The following is a 21,157-nucleotide window of genomic DNA, read 5'->3' as shown; positions in this document are numbered from 1 at the left end:
ATCACCCATTGAATCACTGTGTCACCCATTGAATCGCTGCATCACCCATTGAATCGTGTGTCACCCATTGAATCACTGCATCACCCATTAAATTGTGTGTCACTCATTGAATTGTGTGTCACCCATTGAATCACTGTGTCACCCATTGAATCACTGCATCACCCATTGAATTGTGTGTCACTCATTGAATTGCTGCATCACCCATTGAATCACTGTAGCACCCAAAGAATCGTGCGTCACCCATTGAATCACTGTGTCACCCATTGAATCGTGTGTCACCCATTGAATCACTGCATCACCCATTGAATTGTGTGTCACCCATTGAATCACTGTGTCACCCATTGAATCACTGCATCACCCATTGAATCGCTGCATCACCCATTGAATTGTGTGTCACTCATTGAATCGTGTGTCACCCATTGAATCACTGCATCACCCATTGAATTGGGTGTCACCCATTGAATCGCTGCATCATTCATTGAATCACTGTGTCACCCATTGAATCACTGTGTCACCCGTTGAATCGCTGCATCACCCATTGAATTGTGTGTCACCCATTGAATCGCTGCATCATCCATTGAATCACTGTGTCACCCATTGAATCACTGTGTCAGCCATTGAATCGCTGCATCACCCATTGAATTGTGTGTCACCCATTGAATCACTGTGTCACCCATTGAATCTCTGCATCACCCATTGAATCACTGTGTCACCCATTGAATCACTGCATCACCCATTGAATTGTGTGTCACCCATTGAATCACTGTGTCCCCCATTGAATCACTGCATCACCCATTGAATCGCTGCATCACCCATTGAATTGTTTGTCACTCATTGAATCGTGTGTCACCTATTGAATCACTGCATCACCCATTGAATTGTGTGTCACCCATTGAATCACTGCATCATCCATTGAATCACTGTGACACCCATTGAATCACTGTGTCACCCATTGAATCGCTGCATCACCCGTTGAATTGTGCGTCACTCATTGAATCGCTGCATCATCCATTGAATCACTGTGTCACCCATTGAATCGCTGCATCACCCATTGAATTGTGTGTCACCCATTGAATCACTGTATCACCCATTGAATCTCTGCATCACCCATTGAATCACTGTGTCACCCATTGAATCACTGCATCACCCATTGAATTGTGTGTCACCCATTGAATCACTGTGTCACCCATTGAATCACTGTGTCACCCATTGAATCGCTGCATCACCCATTAAATCACTGCATCACCCATTGAATCACTGCATCACCCATTGAATTGTGTGTCACTCATTGAATTGTGTGTCACCCATTAAATCACTGTGTCACCCATTGAATCACTGCATCACCCATTGAATTGTGTGTCACTCATTGAATTGTGTGTCACCCATTGAATCACTGTGTCACCCATTGAATCGCTGCATCACCCATTAAATCACTGCATCACCCATTGAATCACTGCATCACCCATTGAATTGTGTGTCACTCATTGAATTGTGTGTCACCCATTGAATCACTGTGTCACCCATTGAATCACTGCATCACCCATTAAATCACTGCATCACCCATTGAATCACTGCATCACCCATTGAATTGTGTGTCACCCATTGAATCACGGTGTCACCCATTGAATCTCTGCATCATCCATTGAATCACTGTGTCACCCATTGAATCACTGCATCACCCATTGAATTGTGTGTCACCTATTGAATCACTGTGTCACCCATTGAATCACTGCATCACCCATTGAATCGCTGCAACACCCATTGAATTGTTTGTCACTCATTGAATCGTGTGTCACCCATTGAATCACTGCATCATCCATTGAATCACTGTGTCACCCATTGAATCACTGTGTCACCCATTGAATCGTGTGTCACCTATTGAATCACTGCATCACCCATTGAATTGTGTGTCACCCATTGAATCACTGTGTCACCCATTGAATCACTGTGTCACCCACTGAATCACTGCATCACTCATTAAATCACTGCATCACCCATTGAATCACTGCATCACCCATTGAATTGTGTGTCACTCATTGAATTGTGTGTCACCCTTTGAATCACTGCATCACCCATTGAATCACTGTAGCACCCAATGAATCGTGCGTCACCCATTGAATCACTGCATCACCCATTGAATCGCTGCATCACCCATTGAATTGTGTGTCACTCATTGAATCATGTGTCACCCATTGAATCACTGCATCACCCATTGAATTGGGTGTCACCCATTGAATCACTGCATCATCCATTGAATCACTGTGTCACCCATTGAATCACTGTGTCACCCATTGAATCACTGTGTCACGCATTGAATTGTGTGTCACTCATTGAATCGCTGCATCATCCATTGAATCGTGTGTCACCCATTGAATCACTGTGTCACGCATTGAATTGTGTGTCACCCATTGAATCGCTGCATCACACATTGAATTGTGTGTCGCTCATTGAATCGCTGCATCATCCATTGAATCACTGTGTCACCCATTGAATCACTGTGTCACGCATTGAATTGTGTGTCACTCATTGAATTGCTGCATCACCCATTGAATTGTGTGTCACCCATTGAATCACTGTGTCACTCATTGAATCGCTGCATCACCCAGTGAATCACTGTAGCTCCCATTGAATCACTGCGTCACCCACTGAATCACTGCATCACTCATTAAATCACTGCATCACCCATTGAATCACTGCATCAGCCATTGAATTGTGTGTCACTCATTGAATTGTGTGTCACCCATTGAATCACTGTGTCACCCATTGAATTGCTGCATCACCCATTGAATCACTATGTCACCCACTGAATCGCTGCATCACCCATTGAATTGTGTGCCACTCATTGAATCGCTGCATCATCCATTGAATCACTGTGTCACCCACTGAATCGCTGCATCACCCATTGAATTGTGTGTCACCCATTGAATCACTGTGTCACTCATTGAATCGCTGCATCACCCAGTGAATCACTGTAGCACCCATTGAATCACTGTGTCACCCACTGAATCACTGCATCACTCATTAAATCACTGCATCACCCATTGAATCACTGCATCACCCATTGAATTGTGTGTCACTCATTGAATTGTGTGTCACCCATTGAATTGCTGCATCACCCATTGAATTGTATGTCACTCATTGAATCACTGTGTCACCCATTGAATCACTGTGTCACCCACTGAATCACTGCATCACTCATGAAATCACTGCATCACCCATTGAATCACTGCATCACCCATTGAATTGTGTGTCACTCATTGAATTGTTTGTCACCCATTGAATCGCTGCATCACCCATTGAATTGTGTGTCACTCATTGAATTGCTGCATCACCCATTGAATCACTGTAGCACCCAATGAATCGTGCGTCACCCGTTGAATCAGTGTGTCACCCATTGAATCGTGTGTCACCCATTGAAACACTGCATCACCCATTGAATCGCTGCATCACCCATTGAATTGTGTGTCACCCATTGAATCACTGTGTCACCCATTGAATCACTGTGTCACCCACTGAATCACTGCATCACTCATTAAATCACTGCATCACCCATTGAATCACTGCATCACCCATTGAATTGTGTGTCACTCATTGAATTGTGTGTCACCCATTGAATCGCTGCATCACCCATTGAATTGTGTGTCACTCATTGAATTGCTGCATCACCAATTGAATCACTGTAGCACCCAATGAATCGTGCGTCACCCATTGAATCACTGTGTCACCCATTGAATCGTGTGTCACCCATTGAATCACTGCATCACCCATTGAATCGCTGCATCACCCATTGAATTGTTTGTCACTCATTGAATCGTGTGTCACCCATTGAATCACTGCATCACCCATTGAATTGGGTGTCACCCATTGAATCGCTGCAGCATCCATTGAATCACTGTGTCACTCATTGAATCACTGTGTCACCCATTGAATCGCTGCATCACGCATTGAATTGTGTGTCACTCATTGAATCGCTGCATCATCCATTTATTCACTGTGTCACCCACTGAATCGCTGCATCACCCATTGAATTGTGTGTCACCCATTGAATCACTGTGTCATTCATTGAATCGCTGCAGGACCCAGTGAATCACTGTAGCACCCATTGAATCGCTGCTTCATCCAATGAATCACTGTGTCACCCATTGAATCACTGTGTCACCCGTTGAATCGCTGCATCACCCATTGAATTGTGTGTCACCCATTGAATCGCTGCATCATCCATTGAATCACTGTGTCACCCATTGAATCACTGTGTCACCCATTGAATGGCTGCATCACCCATTGAATTGTGTGTCACCCATTGAATCACTGTGTCACCCATTGAATCACTGCATCACCCATTGAATCGCTGCATCACCCATTGAATTGTTTGTCACTCACTGAATCGTGTGTCACCTATTGAATCACTGCATCACCCATTGAATTGTGTGTCACCCATTGAATCACTGCATCATCCATTGAATCACTGTGACACCCATTGAATCACTGTGTCACCCATTGAATCGCTGCATCACCCGTTAAATTGTGCGTCACTCATTGAATCGCTGCATCATCCATTGAATCACTGTGTCACCCATTGAATCGCTGCATCACCCATTGAATTGTGTGTCACCCATTGAATCACTGTGTCACCCATTGAATCTCTGCATCACCCATTGAATCACTGTGTCACCCATTGAATCACTGCATCTCCCATTGAATTGTGTGTCACCCATTGAATCACTGTGTCACCCATTGAATCACTGTGTCACCCACTGAATCACTGCATCACCCATTAAATCACCGCATCACCCATTGAATCACTGCATCACCCATTCAATTGTGTGTCACTCATTGAATTGTATGTCACCCATTGAATCACTGTGTCACCCATTGAATCACTGTGTCACCCATTGAATCGCTGCATCACCCATTGAATTGTGTGTCACCCATTGAATCACGGTGTCACCCATTGATTCTCTGCATCATCCATTGAATCACTGTGTCACCCATTGAATCACTGCATCACCCATTGAATTGTGTGTCACCCATTGAATCACTGTGTCACCCATTGAATCGCTGCATCACCCATTGATTCGCTGCATCACCCATTTAATTGTTTGTCACTCATTGAATCGTGTGTCACCTATTGAATCACTGCATCACCCATTGAATTGTGTGTCACCCATTGAATCACTGTGTCACCCACTGAATCACTGCATCACTCATTAAATCACTGCATCATCCATTGAATCACTGTGTCACCCATTGAATCACTGTGTCACCCATTGAATCACTGCATCACCCATTGAATTGTGTGTCACTCATTGAATTGTTTGTCACCCATTGAATCGCTGCATCACCCATTGAATTGTGTGTCACTCATTGAATTGCTGCATCACCCATTGAATCACTGTAGCACCCAATGAATCGTGCGTCACCCGTTGAATCAGTGTGTCACCCATTGAATCGTGTGTCACCCATTGAAACACTGCATCACCCATTGAATCGCTGCATCACCCATTGAATTGTGTGTCACCCATTGAATCACTGTGTCACCCATTGAATCACTGTGTCACCCACTGAATCACTGCATCACTCATTAAATCACTGCATCACCCATTGAATCACTGCATCACCCATTGAATTGTGTGTCACTCATTGAATTGTGTGTCACCCATTGAATCGCTGCATCACCCATTGAATTGTGTGTCACTCATTGAATTGCTGCATCACCAATTGAATCACTGTAGCACCCAATGAATCGTGCGTCACCCATTGAATCACTGTGTCACCCATTGAATCGTGTGTCACCCATTGAATCACTGCATCACCCATTGAATCGCTGCATCACCCATTGAATTGTTTGTCACTCATTGAATTGTGTGTCACCCATTGAATCACTGCATCACCCATTGAATTGTGTGATCCATTGAATCGCTGCATCATCCATTGAATCACTGTGTCACTCATTGAATCACTGTGTCACCCATTGAATCGCTGCATCACGCATTGAATTGTGTGTCACTCATTGAATCGCTGCATCATCCATTTATTCACTGTGTCACCCACTGAATCGCTGCATCACCCATTGAATTGTGTGTCACCCATTGAATCACTGTGTCATTCATTGAATCGCTGCATCACCCAGTGAATCACTGTAGCACCCATTGAATCGCTGCTTCATCCAATGAATCACTGTGTCACCCATTGAATCACTGTGTCACCCGTTGAATCGCTGCATCACCCATTGAATTGTGTGTCACCCATTGAATCGCTGCATCATCCATTGAATCACTGTGTCACCCATTGAATCACTGTGTCACCCATTGAATGGCTGCATCACCCATTGAATTGTGTGTCACCCATTGAATCACTGTGTCACCCATTGAATCACTGCATCACCCATTGAATCGCTGCATCACCCATTGAATTGTTTGTCACTCACTGAATCGTGTGTCACCTATTGAATCACTGCATCACCCATTGAATTGTGTGTCACCCATTGAATCACTGCATCATCCATTGAATCACTGTGACACCCATTGAATCACTGTGTCACCCATTGAATCGCTGCATCACCCGTTAAATTGTGCGTCACTCATTGAATCGCTGCATCATCCATTGAATCACTGTGTCACCCATTGAATCGCTGCATCACCCATTGAATTGTGTGTCACCCATTGAATCACTGTGTCACCCATTGAATCTCTGCATCACCCATTGAATCACTGTGTCACCCATTGAATCACTGCATCTCCCATTGAATTGTGTGTCACCCATTGAATCACTGTGTCACCCATTGAATCACTGTGTCACCCACTGAATCACTGCATCACCCATTAAATCACCGCATCACCCATTGAATCACTGCATCACCCATTGAATTGTGTGTCACTCATTGAATTGTATGTCACCCATTGAATCACTGTGTCACCCATTGAATCACTGTGTCACCCATTGAATCGCTGCATCACCCATTGAATTGTGTGTCACCCATTGAATCACGGTGTCACCCATTGAATCTCTGCATCATCCATTGAATCACTGTGTCACCCATTGAATCACTGCATCACCCATTGAATTGTGTGTCACCCATTGAATCACTGTGTCACCCATTGAATCGCTGCATCACCCATTGATTCGCTGCATCACCCATTTAATTGTTTGTCACTCATTGAATCGTGTGTCACCTATTGAATCACTGCATCACCCATTGAATTGTGTGTCACCCATTGAATCACTGTGTCACCCACTGAATCACTGCATCACTCATTAAATCACTGCATCATCCATTGAATCACTGTGTCACCCATTGAATCACTGTGTCACCCATTGAATCGCTGCATCACCCATTGAATTGTGTGTCACCCATTGAATCACTGTATCACCCATTGAATCTCTGCATCACCCATTGAATCACTGTGTCACCCATTGAATCACTGCATCACCCATTGAATTGTGTGTCACCCATTGAATCACTGTGTCACCCATTGAATCACTGTGTCACCCACTGAATCACTGCATCACTCATTAAATCACTGCATCACCCATTGAATTGTGTGTCACCCATTGAATCACTGTGTCACCCATTGAATCACTGTGTCACCCATTGAATCACTGCATCACCCATTGAATTGTGTGTCACCCATTGAATCACTGCATCACCCATTGAATCGCTGCATCACCCATTGAATTGTTTGCCACTCATTGAATCGTGTGTCACCCATTGAATCACTGCATCACCCATTGAATTGTGTGTCACCCATTGAATCACTGCATCATCCATTGAATCACTGTGTCACCCATTGAATCACTGTGTCACCCATTGAATCGCTGCATCACCCATTGAATTGTGTGTCACCCATTGAATCACTGTATCACCCATTGAATCTCTGCATCACCCATTGAATCACTGTGTCACCCATTGAATCACTGCATCACACATTGAATTGTGTGTCACCCATTGAATCACTGTATCACCCATTGAATCACTGTGTCACCCATTGAATCGTGTGTCACCCATTGAATCACTGCATCACCCATTGAATCGCTGCATCACCCATTGAATTGTGTGTCACTCATTGAATCGTGTGTCACCCATTGAATCACTGCATCACCCATTGAATTGGGTGTCACCCATTGAATCGCTGCATCATCCATTGAATCACTGTGTCACCCATTGAATCACTGTGTCACCCATTGAATCGCTGCATCACCCATTGAATTGTGTGTCACTCATTGAATCGCTGCATCATCCATTGAATCACTGTGTCACCCACTGAATCGCTGCATCACCCATTGAATTGTGTGTCACCCATTGAATCACTGTGTCACTCATTGAATCGTGTGTCACCCATTGAATCACTGCATCACCCATTGAATTGGCTGTCACCAATTGAATCACTGCATCATCCATTGAATCACTGTATCACCCATTGAATCACTGTGTCACCCATTGAATCGCTGCATCATCCATTGAATCACTGTGTCACCCACTGAATCGCTGCATCACCCATTGAATTGTGTGTCACCCATTGAATCACTGTGTCACTCATTGAATCGCTGCATCACCCAGTGAATCACTGTAGCACCCATTGAATCACTGCATCACCCATTGAATTGTGTGTCACCCATTGAATCGCTGCTTCATCCAATGAATCACTGTGTCACCCATTGAATCACTGTGTCACCCATTGAATCGCTGCCTCACCCATTGAATCGTGTGTCACCCATTGAATCACTGCATCACCCATTGAATTGTGTGTCACCCATTGAATCGCTGCATCATCCATTGAATCACTGTGTCACCCATTGAATCACTGTGTCACCCATTGAATTGCTGCATCACCCATTGAATTGTGTGTCACTCATTGATTCGCTGCATCATCCATTGAATCACTGTGTCACCCATTGAATCGCTGCATCACCCATTGAATTGTGTGTCAATCATTGAATTGTGTGTCACCCATTGAATCACTGTAGCACCCATTGAATCACTGCAGCACCCATTGAATCACTGCATCACCCATTGAATCACTGCATCACCCATTGAATTGTGTGTCACTCATTGAATTGCTGCATCACCCATTGAATCACTGTAGCACCCATTGAATTGTGCGTCACCCATTGAATCACTGTGTCACCCATTGAATCGTGTGTCACCCATTGAATCACTGCATCACCCATTGAATTGGGTGTCACCCATTGAATCGCTGCATCACCCATTGAATTGTGTGTCACTCATTGAAACGCTGCATCATCCATTGAATCACTGTGTCACCCATTGAATCGCTGCATCACCCATTGAATTTGTGTCACTCATTGAATTGTGTGTCACCCATTGAATCACTGTGTCACCCATTGAATCACTGCATCATCCATTGAATGACTATGTCACCCATTGAATCACTGCATTACCCATTGAATTGTGGTCACCCACTGAATCACTGTGTCACCCATTGAATCACTGCATCACCCATTGAATCACTGCATCACCCATTGAATTGTGTGTCACTCATTGAATCGTGTGTCACCCATTGAATCACTGCATCACCCATTGAATTGTGTGATCCATTGAATCGCTGCATCATCCATTGAATCACTGTGTCACCCATTGAATCACTGTGTCACCCATTGAATCGCTGCATCACCCATTGAACTGTGTGTCACTCATTGAATCGCTGCATCCATTGAATCACTGTGACACCCATTGAATCGCTGCATCACCCATTGAATTGTGTGTCAATCATTGAATTGTGTGTCACCCATTGAATCACTGTAGCACCCATTGAATCACAGTAGCACCCATTGAATCACTGCATCACCCATTGAATCACTGCATCATCCATTGAATCACTGTCACCCATTGAATCACTGCATCACCCATTGAAATGTGTGTCACCCATTGAATCACTGTGTCACCCATTGAATCACTGCATCACCCATTGAATTGTGTGTCACTCATTGAATCACTGCATCACCCATTGAATCACTGTCACCCATTGAATCACTGCATCACCCATTGAAATGTGTGTCACCCATTGTATCACTGTGTCACCCATTGAATCACTGCATCACCCATTGAATCGCTGCATCACCCATTGAATTGTGTGTCACCCATTGAATCACTGCATCACCCATTGAATCACTGTCACCCATTGAATCACTGCATCACCCATTGAAATGTGTGTCACCCATTGAATCACTGTGTCACCCATTGAATCACTGCATCACCCATTGAATTGCTGCATCACCCATTGAATTGTGTGTGACTCATTGAATCGTGTGTCACCCATTGAATCGCTGCATCACCCATTGAATTGTGTGTCACTCATTGAATCGCTGCATCACCCATTGAATTGTGTGTCACTCATTGAATCGCTGCAACACCCATTGAATTGTGTGTCACCCATTGAATCACTGTGTCACCCATTGAACCATTGCATCACCCATTGAATCACTGTGTCACCCATTGAATCACTGTGTCACCCATTGAATCGCTGCATCACCCATTGAATTGTGTGTCTCTCATTGAATCGTGTGTCACCCATTGAATCACTGCATCACCCATTGAATTGTGTGTCACCCATTGAATCGCTGCATCATCCATTGAATCACTGTGTCACCCATTGAATCACTGTGTCACCCATTGAATCGCTGCATCACCCATTGAATTGTGTGTCACTCATTGAATCGCAGCATCATCCATTGAAGCACTGTGTCACCCATTGAATCGCTGCATCACCCATTGAATTGTGTGTCACCCATTGAATCACTGCGTCACCCATTGAATCTCTGCATCACCCATTGAATCACTGTGTCACCCATTGAATCACTGCTTCACCCATTGTATTGTGTGTCACCTATTGAATCACTGTGTCACCCATTGAATCACTGCTTCACCCATTGAATCACTGTGTCACCCATTGAACCACTGCATCACCCATTGAATCACTGCATCACCCATTGAATCACTGCATCACCCATTGATTTGTGTGTCAACCATTGAATCACTGTGTCACCCATTGAATCATTGCATCACCCATTGAATCGCTGCATCGCCCATTGAATTGTGTGTCTCTCATTGAATCGTGTGTCACCCATTGAATCACTGCATCACCCATTGAATTGTGTGTCACACATTGAATCGCTGCATCATCCATTGAATCACTGTGTCACCCATTGAATCACTGTGTCACCCATTGAATCGCTGCATCACCCATTGAATTGTGTGTCACTCATTGAATCGCTGCATCATCCATTGAATCACTGTGTCACCCATTGAATCGCTGCATCACCCATTGAATTGTGTGTCACCCATTGAATCACTGTGTCATTCATTGAATTGTGTGTCATCCATTGAATCACTGTAGCACCCATTGAATCACTGTAGCACCCATTGAATCACTGCATCACCCATTGAATCAATGCATCACCCATTGAATTGTGTGTCTCTCATTGAATCGTGTGTCACCCATTGAATCACTGCATCACCCATTGAATTGTGTGTCATCCATTGAATCACTGTAGCACCCATTGAATCACTGTAGCACCCATTGAATCACTGCATCACCCATTGAATCAATGCATCAACCATTGAATTGTGTGTCACTCATTGAATTGCTGCATCACCCATTGAATCACTGTAGCACCCATTGAATTATGTGTCACCCATTGAATCGCTGCATCACCCATTGAATTGTGCGTCACCCATTGAATCACTGTGTCACCCATTGAATCGTGTGTCACCCATTGAATCACTGTGTCACCCATTGAATTATGTGTCACCATTTGAATCGCTGCATCACCCATTGAATTGTGTGTCACTCATTGAATCGCTGCATCATCCATTGAATCACTGTGTCACCCATTGAATCGTTGCATCACCCATTGAATTGTGTGTCACTCATTGAATTGTGTGTCACCCATTGAATCACTGTGTCACCCATTGAATCACTGCATCACCCATTGAATGACTATGTCACCCATTGAATCACTGCATCACCCATTGAATTGTGGTCACCCATTTAATCACTGTGTCACCCATTGAATCACTGCATCACCCATTGAATCACTGCATCACCCATTGAATTGTGTGTCACTCATTGAATCGTTTGTCACCCATTGAATCACTGCATCACCCATTGAATTGGCTGTCACCCATTGAATCGTTGCATCATCCATTGAATCACTGTGTCACCCATTGAATCACTGTGTCACCCATTGAATCGCTGCATCATCCATTGAATCACTGTGTCACCCACTGAATCGCTGCATCACCCATTGAATTGTGTGTCACCCATTGAATCACTGTGTCACACATTGAATCGCTGCATCACCCAGTGAATCACTGTAGCACCCATTGAATCACTGCATCACCCATTGAATTGTGTGTCACCCATTGAATCGCTGCTTCATCCAATGAATCACTGTGTCACCCATTGAATCACTGTGTCACCCATTGAATCGCTGCCTCACCCATTGAATCGTGTGTCACCCATTGAATCACTGCATCACCCATTGAATTGTGTGTCACCCATTGAATCGCTGCATCATCCATTGAATCACTGTGTCACCCATTGAATCACTGTGTCACGCATTGAATTGCTGCATCACCCATTGAATTGTGTGTCACTCATTGACTCGCTGCATCATCCATTGAATCACTGTGTCACCCATTGAATCGCTGCATCACCCATTGAATTGTGTGTCAATCATTGAATTGTGTGTCACCCATTGAATCACTGCATCACCCATTGAATCACTGCATCACCCATTGAATTGTGTGTCACTCATTGAATTGCTGCATCACCCATTGAATCACTGTAGCACCCAATGAATCATGCGTCACCCATTGAATCACTGTGTCACCCATTGAATCGTGTGTCACCCATTGAATCACTGCATCACCCATTGAATAGTGTGTCACCCATTGAATCGCTGCATCACCCATTGAATTGTGTGTCACTCATTGAAACGCTGCATCATCCATTGAATCACTGTGTCACCCATTGAATCGCTGCATCACCCATTGAATTGTGTGTCACTCATTGAATTGTGTGTCACCCATTGAATCACTGTATCACCCATTGAATCACTGCATCATCCATTGAATGACTATGTCACCCATTGAATCACTGTGTCACCCGTTGACTCGCTGCATCACCCATTGAATTGTGTGTCACTCATTGAATCGCAGCATCATCCATTGAATCACTGTGTCACCCATTGAATCGCTGCATCACCCATTGAATTGTGTGTCACCTATTGAATCACTGCGTCACCCACTGAATCTCTGCATCACCCATTGAATCACTGTGTCACCCATTGAATCACTGATTCACCCATTGAATTGTGTGTCACCTATTGAATCACTGTGTCACCCATTGAATCACTGCTTCACCCATTGAATCACTGTGTCACCCATTGAACCACTGCATCACCCATTGAATCACTGTGTCACCCATTGAATCACTGCATCACCCATTGATTTGTGTGTCAACCATTGAATCACTGTGTCACCCATTGAATCATTGCATGAACCATTGAATCGCTGCATCACCCATTGAATTGTGTGTCTCTCATTGAATCGTGTGTCACCCATTGAATCACTGCATCACCCATTGAATTGTGTGTCACTCATTGAATTGTGTGTCACCCATTGAATCGCTGCATCATCCATTGAATCACTGTGTCACCCATTGAATCACTGTGTCACCCATTGAATCGCTGCATCACGCATTGAATTGTGTGTCACTCATTGAATCGCTGCATCATCCATTGAATCACTGTGTCACCCATTGAATCGCTGCATCACCCATTGAATTGTGTGTCACCCATTGAATCACTGTGTCACCCATTGAATCTCTGCATCACCCATTGAATCACTGTGTCACCCATTGAATCACTGCATCACCCATTGAATTGTGTGTCACCTATTGAATCACTGTGTCACCCATTGAATCACTGCTTCACCCATTGAATCGCTGCATCACCCATTGAATTGTTTGTCACTCATTGAATCGTGTGTCACCCATTGAATCACTGCATCACCCATTGAATTGTGTGTCACCCATTGAATCGCTGCATCATCCATTGAATCACTGCAGCACCCATTGAATCACTGCATCACCCATTGAATTGTGTGTCACCCATTGAATCGCTGCTTCATCCAATGAATCACTGTGTCACCCATTGAATCACAGTGTCACCCATTAAATCGCTGCCTCACCCATTGAATCGTGTGTCACCCATTGAATCACTGCATCACCCATTGAATTGTGTGTCACCCATTGAATCGCTGCATCATCCATTGAATCACTGTGTCACCCATTGAATCACTGTGTCACCCATTGAATCGCTGCATCACCCATTGAATTGTGTGTCACTCATTGAATCGCTGCATCATCCATTGAATCACTGTGTCACCCATTGAAGCACTGTGTCACCCATTGAATCGCTGCATCACCCATTGAATTGTGTGTCACCCATTGAATCACTGCGTCACCCATTGAATCACTGCATCACCCATTGAATCACTGTGTCACCCATTGAATCACTGCTTCACCCATTGAATTGTGTGTCACCTATTGAATCACTGTGTCACCCATCGAATCACTGCTTCACCCATTGAATCACTGTGTCACCCATTGAACCACTGCATCACCCATTGAATCACTGCGTCACCCATTGAATCACTGCATCACCCATTGATTTGTGTGTCAACCATTGAATCACTGTGTCACCCATTGAATCATTGCATCACCCATTGAATCGCTGCATCACCCATTGAATTGTGTGTCACTCATTGAATCGCAGCATCATCCATTGAATCACTGTGTCACCCATTGAATCACTGCATCACCCATTGATTTGTGTGTCAACCATTGAATCACTGTGTCACCCATTGAATCATTGCATCAACCATTGAATCGCTGCATCACCCATTGAATTGTGTGTCTCTCATTGAATCGTGTGTCACCCATTGAATCACTGCATCACCCATTGAATTGTGTGTCACCCATTGAATCGCTGCATCATCCATTGAATCACTGTGTCACCCATTGAATCACTGTGTCACCCATTGAGTCGCTGCATCACGCATTGAATTGTGTGTCACTCATTGAATCGCTGCATCATCCATTGAATCACTGTGTCACCCATTGAATCGCTGCATCACCCATTGAATTGTGTGTCACCCATTGAATCACTGTGTCACCCATTGAATCTCTGCATCACCCATTGAATCACTGTGTCACCCATTGAATCACTGCATCACCCATTGAATTGTGTGTCACCTATTGAATCACTGCTTCACCCATTGAATCGCTGCATCACCCATTGAATTGTTTGTCACTCATTGAATCGTGTGTCACCCATTGAATCACTGCATCACCCATTGAATTGTGTGTCACCCATTGAATCGCTGCATCATCCATTGAATCACTGTGTCACCCATTGAATCGCTGCATCACCCATTGAATTGTGTGTCACTCATTTAATTGTGTGTCACCCATTGAATCACTGTAGCACCCATTGAATCACTGTAGCACCCATTGAATCGCTGCATCACCCATTGAATCACTGCATCACCCATTGAATTGTGTGTCACTCATTGAATTGCTGCATCACCCATTGAATCACTGTGTCACCCATTGAATCGCTCCATCACCCATTGAATTGTGTGTCACTCATTGAATTGTGTGTCACCCATTAAATCGCTGCATCATCCATTGAATCACTGTGTCACCCATTGAATCGCTGCATCACCCATTGAATTGTGTGTCACTCATTGAAACGCTGCATCATCCATTGAATCACTGTGTCACCCATTGAATCGCTGCAGCACCAATTGAATTGTGTGTCAATCATTGAATTGTGTGTCACCCATTGAATCACTGTAGCACCCATTGAATCACTGTAGCACCCATTGAATCACTGCATCACCCATTGAATCACTGCATCACCCATTGAATTGTGTGTCACTCATTGAATTGCTGAATCACCCATTGAATCACTGTAGCACCCAATGAATCGTGCGTCACCCATTGAATCACTGTGTCACCCATTGAATCGTGTGTCACCCATTAAATTACTGCATCTCCCATTGAATCACTGCATCACACATTGAATTGTGTGTCACTCATTGAATCGCTGCATCACCCAGTGAATCACTGTAGCACCCATTGAATCACTGCATCACCCATTGAATTGTGTGTCACCCATTGAATCGCTGCTTCATCCAATGAATCACTGTGTCACCCATTGAATCACAGTGTCACCCATTAAATCGCTGCCTCACCCATTGAATCGTGTGTCACCCATTGAATCACTGCATCACCCATTGAATCACTGCTTCACCCATTGAATCGCTGCATCATCCATTGATTCACTGCGTCACCCATTGAATCACTGTGTCACCCATTGAATCGCTGCATCACCCATTGAATTGTGTGTCACTCATTGAATCGCTGTGTCACCCATTGAATCACTGCTTCACCCATTGAATCACTGTGTCACCCATTGAATCGCTGCATCACCCATTGAATTGTGTGTCTCTCATTGAATTGTGTGTCACCCATTGAATCACTGCGTCACCCATTGAATCTCTGCATCACCCATTGAATCACTGTGTCACCCATTGAATCACTGCTTCACCCATTGAATTGTGTGTCACCTATTGAATCACTGTGTCACCCATTGAATCACTGCTTCACCCATTGAATCACTGTGTCACCCATTGAATCACTGCATCACCCATTGAATTGTGTGTCTCTCATTGAATCGTGTGTCACCCATTGAATCACTGCATCACCCATTGAATTGTGTGTCACCCATTGAATCGCTGCATCATCCATTGAATCACTGTGTCACCCATTGAATCACTGTGTCACCCATTGAATCGCTGCATCACGCATTGAATTGTGTGTCACTCATTGAATCGCTGCATCATCCATTGAATCACTGTGTCACCCATTGAATCGCTGCATCACCCATTGAATTGTGTGTCACCCATTGAATCACTGTAGCACCCATTGAATCACTGTAGCAGCCATTGAATCACTGCATCACCCATTGAATCACTGCATCACCCATTGAATTGTGTGTCACTCATTGAATTGCTGCATCACCCATTGAATCGCTGCATCACCAATTGAATTGTGTGTCAATCATTGAATTGTGTGTCACCCATTGAATCACTGTAGCACCCATTGAATCACTGTAGCACCCATTGAATCACTGCATCACCCATTGAATCACTGCATCACCCATTGAATTGTGTGTCACTCATTGAATTGCTGCATCACCCATTGAATCACTGTAGCACCCAATGAATCGTGCGTCACCCATTGAATCACTGTGTCACCCATTGAATCGTGTGTCACCCATTGAATTACTGCATCTCCCATTGAATCACTGCATCACACATTGAATTGTGTGTCACTCATTGAATCGCTGCATCACCCAGTGAATCACTGTAGCAGCCATTGAATCACTGCATCACCCATTGAATTGTGTGTCACCCATTGAATCGCTGCTTCATCCAATGAATCACTGTGTCACCCATTGAATCACAGTGTCACCCATTAAATCGCTGCCTCACCCATTGAATCGTGTGTCACCCATTGAATCACTGCATCACCCATTGAATTGTGTGTCACCCATTGAATCGCTGCATCATCCATTGATTCACTGTGTCACCCATTGAATCACTGTGTCACCCATTGAATCGTTGCATCACCCATTGAATTGTGTGTCACTCATTGAATCGCTGCATCATCCATTGAAGCACTGTGTCACCCATTGAATCGCTGCATCACCCATTGAATTGTGTGTCACCCATTGAATCACTGCGTCACCCATTGAATCTCTGCATCACCCATTGAATCACTGTGTCACCCATTGAATCACTGCTTCACCCATTGAATTGTGTGACACCTATTGAATCACTGTGTCACCCATTGAATCACTGCTTCACCTATTGAATCACTGTGTCACCCATTGAACCACTGCATCACCCATTGAATCACTGTGTCACCCATTGAATCACTGCATCACCCATTGAATTGTGTGTCACTCATTGAATCGTGTGTCACCCATTGAATCACTGCATCACCCATTGAATTGGCTGTCACCCATTGAATCGCTGCATCATCCATTGAATCACTGTGTCACCCATTGAATCACTGTGTCACCCATTGAATCGCTGCATCATCCATTGAATCACTGTGTCACCCACTGAATCGCTGCCTCACCCATTGAATCGTGTGTCACCCATTGAATCGCTGCATCATCCATTGAATCACTGTGTCACCCATTGAATCACTGTGTCACGCATTGAATTGCTGCATCACCCATTGAATTGTGTGTCACTCATTGACTCGCTGCATCATCCATTGAATCACTGTGTCACCCATTGAATCGCTGCATCACCCATTGAATTGTGTGTCAATCATTGAATTGTGTGTCACCCATTGAATCACTGTAGCACCCATTGAATCACTGTAGCACCCATTGAATCACTGCATCACCCATTGAATCACTGCATCACCCATTGAATTGTGTGTCACTCATTGAATTGCTGCATCACCCATTGAATCACTGTAGCATCCAATGAATCATGCGTCACCCATTGAATCACTGTGTCACCCATTGAATCGTGTGTCACCCATTGAATCACTGCATCACCCATTGAATTGTGTGTCACCCATTGAATCGCTGCATCACCCATTGAATTGTGTGTCACTCATTGAAACGCTGCATCATCCATTGAATCACTGTGTCACCCATTGAATCGCTGCATCACCCATTGAATTGTGTGTCACTCATTGAATTGTGTGTCACCCATTGAATCACTGTGTCACCCATTGAATCACTGCATCATCCATTGAATGACTATGTCACCCATTGAATCACTGTGTCACCCATTGAATCGCTGCATCACCCATTGAATTGTGTGTCACTCATTGAATCGCAGCATCATCCATTGAATCACTGTGTCACCCATTGAATCGATGCATCACCCATTGAATTGTGTGTCACCCATTGAATCACTGTGTCACCCACTGAATCTCTGCATCACCCATTGAATCACTGTGTCACCCATTGAATCACTGCTTCTCCCATTGAATTGTGTGTCACCTATTGAATCACTGTGTCACCCATTGAATCACTGCTTCACCCATTGAATCACTGTGTCACCCATTGAACCACTGCATCACCCATTGAATCACTGTGTCACCCATTGAATCACTGCATCACCCATTGATTTGTGTGTCAACCATTGAATCACTGTGTCACCCATTGAATCATTGCATCAACCATTGAATCGCTGCATCACCCATTGAATTGTGTGTCTCTCATTGAATCGTGTGTCACCCATTGAATCACTGCATCACCCATTGAATTGTGGTCACCCATTGAATCGCTGCATCATCCATTGAATCACTGTGTCACCCATTGAATCGCTGCATCACCCATTGAATTGTGTGTCACCCATTGAATCACTGTGTCACCCATTGAATCTCTGCATCACCCATTGAATCACTGTGTCACCCATTGAATCACTGCATCACCCATTGAATTGTGTGTCACCTATTGAATCACTGTGTCACCCATTGAATCACTGCTTCACCCATTGAATCGCTGCATCACCCATTGAATTGTTTGTCACTCATTGAATCGTGTGTCACCCATTGAATCACTGCATCACCCATTGAATTGTGTGTCACCCATTGAATCGCTGCATCATCCATTGAATCACTGTGTCACCCATTGAATCGCTGCATCACCCATTGAATTGTGTGTCACTCATTTAATTGTGTGTCACCCATTGAATCACTGTAGCACCCATTGAATCACTGTAGCACCCATTGAATCGCTGCATCACCCATTGAATCACTGCATCACCCATTGAATTGTGTGTCACTCATTGAATTGCTGCATCACCCATTGAATCACTGTGTCACCCATTGAATCGCTGCATCACCCATTGAATTGTGTGTCACTCATTGAATTGTGTGTCACCCATTAAATCGCTGCATCATCCATTGAATCACTGTGTCACCCATTGAATCGCTGCATCACCCATTGAATTGTGTGTCACTCATTGAAACGCTGCATCATCCATTGAATCACTGTGTCACCCATTGAATCGCTGCATCACCAATTGAATTGTGTGTCAATCATTGAATTGTGTGTCACCCATTGAATCACTGTAGCACCCATTGAATCACTGTAGCACCCATTGAATCACTGCATCACCCATTGAATCACTGCATCACCCATTGAATTGTGTGTCACTCATTGAATTGCTGCATCACCCATTGAATCACTGTAGCATCCAATGAATCATGCGTCACCCATTGAATCACTGTGTCACCCATTGAATCGTGTGTCACCCATTGAATCACTGCATCACCCATTGAATTGTGTGTCACCCATTGAATCGCTGCATCACCCATTGAATTGTGTGTCACTCATTGAAACGCTGCATCATCCATTGAATCACTGTGTCACCCATTGAATCGCTGCATCACCCATTGAATTGTGTGTCACTCATTGAATTGTGTGTCACCCATTGAATCACTGTGTCACCCATTGAATCACTGCATCATCCATTGAATGACTATGTCACCCATTGAATCACTGTGTCACCCATTGAATCGCTGCATCACCCATTGAATTGTGTGTCACTCATTGAATCGCAGCATCATCCATTGAATCACTGTGTCACCCATTGAATCGATGCATCACCCATTGAATTGTGTGTCACCCATTGAATCACTGTGTCACCCACTGAATCTCTGCATCACCCATTGAATCACTGTGTCACCCATTGAATCACTGCTTCTCCCATTGAATTGTGTGTCACCTATTGAATCACTGTGTCACCCATTGAATCACTGCTTCACCCATTGAATCACTGTGTCACCCATTGAACCACTGCATCACCCATTGAATCACTGTGTCACCCATTGAATCACTGCATCACCCATTGATTTGTGTGCCAACCATTGAATCACTGTGTCACCCATTGAATCATTGCATCAACCATTGAATCGCTGCATCACCCATTGAATTGTGTGTCTCTCATTGAATCGTGTGTCACCCATTGAATCACTGCATCACCCATTGAATTGTGGTCACCCATTGAATCGTTGCATCATCCATTGAA

The sequence above is a fragment of the Pristiophorus japonicus genome, chromosome 12 (genome assembly GCF_044704955.1).
Source record: "Pristiophorus japonicus isolate sPriJap1 chromosome 12, sPriJap1.hap1, whole genome shotgun sequence".
Lineage (NCBI taxonomy): Eukaryota > Metazoa > Chordata > Chondrichthyes > Pristiophoridae > Pristiophorus > Pristiophorus japonicus.
Note: the sequence above shows the minus strand (reverse complement) of the source record.